At 44.9% G+C, this 2,150-nt stretch overlaps 1 pseudogene across 1 annotated transcript; it reads left to right on the forward strand.

The window, feature by feature from the left end:
- Positions 1-205: 205 nt before the first annotated feature.
- On the forward strand, positions 206-709 carry LOC307198461 (large ribosomal subunit protein eL29-like; annotated as a pseudogene). The gene has a single exon. The product of its transcript is annotated as a large ribosomal subunit protein eL29-like (transcript).
- Positions 710-2,150: the final 1,441 nt, after the last annotated feature.

A 2,150-nucleotide genomic window follows, 5' to 3' on the forward strand; every position in this document is an offset into this window, starting at 1 on the left:
ATAGTCTCCATTCTTTATATAAAAAAAAGTACACTGAACTTAGTGAGGCTGCTACTTGACACAGACAGTGCCTTAGAGCCTATTAATTCATTTACGTGCTCAGATTTCTCTGGGAAATATTTAAGGCATAGTACATAAATCAACAAGATGGCTCTTTCTTTTTCAATCCCAGGCACTGTGAGATCCACGGGCTTTCAGTGCAGACATGACCAAGTCCAAAAACCACACCATGAACAAGCATTCCCGAAACTGGCACAGGAATGGCATCAAGAAGCCCCAGTCACAAAGATATGAAACTCTTAAGGGAGTAGACCCCAAGTTCCTGAGGAACGTGGACTTTGCCAAGAAGTACAAAGAAGGGCCTTAAGAAGATGCAAGCCAACAACGCCAGGGCCATGAGTGAATGTGCCAAGGCTATCAAGGCACTCGTAAAACCCAAGGAGGTCAAGCCCAAAATCCCAAAGGGCGGCAGCCCCAAGCTTGGTCAACCTGCCTACATCACTCACCCCAATCTCAGGAAACATTATTGTGCCTGCTTTACCAAGGGTCTCAGGTTCTGCTGGCCAAAGTCCAAGGCTCAAACCAGGCCCAGGCTGCTGCTGTGGCTCTTGCCCTGGCTTCAGCTCAGGCTCAGGCTCCCAAAGGTGGCCAGGCCTCCAAGAAGGTTCCAGTCAGCTCTGCTGACTCAAGGACAGAAGGACTGGTATGACCTCTGGGCTGCTACCTGCATGGGGCTGGTGTCCTCCTGTGCTATTTGTACAAATAAACCTGAGGCAGAATCTGTCAAAATCAATTAATCAAGAAGAGGGTCTTAGTTAAAAGTCAGAGTCAAGACAGAATAAAAACAAGAGTAGGGACATAAAATTGAATCAGGGTTGAAAATGTACACCATGAAGTCTAAACTCTTTTTCATGAGTGGGCCACAAATTTATGCTGCATTCTAGTATGCAAACATGAGAATAAACCCAGTCAACACCATTCTCATATGATAAAAAGAAGCCAATTGCTAAGAAGGAAGACAGTATTCTCTGTTCCTCTTCACAGTGAAACTTCTCAGAGGTGTTGTTTACACACACTATCCCTACCTCCTTGCCTCTGGTTCTCTCTTTGACCTACTCTCCATCTGGCTTCTGCTGCCCTAGTCCACAGAAGTTGCTCTTGACAAGTTTACTGTAGTCTTCATGTTGCCAAATGCAATGACCAGTGGTCCTTTCTCTGTCCCCACCTCATTTGACTTCTTAGTACCTCTCCTCCTGGTTGACCACTCATTATTAGAACATCATCCTCTTTGGCATCTGCAATACCACATTCTCCTGGTTTTCCTCCTGGTTTGCTGGCTGCTCCTTCCCTTCACATGCTATGGTTTCTTCAGGATACTGTATCCTGGGACCACTTCCCTTCTACATCACCACTTTCCTTATGTGATCTCATACCCCTAAGGCTTTAAATGTGATATGTACTGAAGTCTCCCAAATGTTCATCTTGTGGATCTCCTCTCTCCTCTGGGCTCTAGATACAGATACAACTGCCTCCTCAACACTTCCACTGAGATATACCAAATGGCATTCAAAATGGTGTTCAAACAGAAGATTCTTCATTTTATACTCAAACCAAGTCCTTCCACAGTTGTCTCAAGAAATAGCATCACCATCCAGCCAGTAACTATGCCCAGAAGCTAGACCATCCTCCCTGGCTCCTTCTTTTCTCTAATCCCCCCACATCCAATACCTAAATCCTATCAATTCTGCCTCCAGAAAGCCTCAAATACATCCCATCTCTACCACCACTACCTTCACCAGACGACTGCCAGAGCCTCCTCAGCTTCTACTCTCACCCTATCCAAGCCTCTCTCCACAGAGCAGTCAAAATAAGCTTTTAAATTCATACATCAATCTAGGCAATGGTCACCAAAAAAAGGACAACCAGAATTATGGACCTCCTAAAGAAAGTACACAACACCTCCCATGAGATTGTGTTTTCAAAAATATGAAACCTATATTTAATCATGTCTCTATCCCTAGATAGTAATTTATAGGAAAAACAGAAGCATTTCTTGGATTGTTTAACACATCACTGGGGGAAGTGTCAGAGTTGTGTGGAAGGGAAGTATAGTAATAGCCCTCTCGGGGGCCTGCAGCAGCGGGTCAGCC

Source organism: Stenella coeruleoalba (assembly GCF_951394435.1).
Source record: "Stenella coeruleoalba genome assembly, chromosome: 15".
Classification (NCBI taxonomy): domain Eukaryota; kingdom Metazoa; phylum Chordata; class Mammalia; order Artiodactyla; family Delphinidae; genus Stenella; species Stenella coeruleoalba.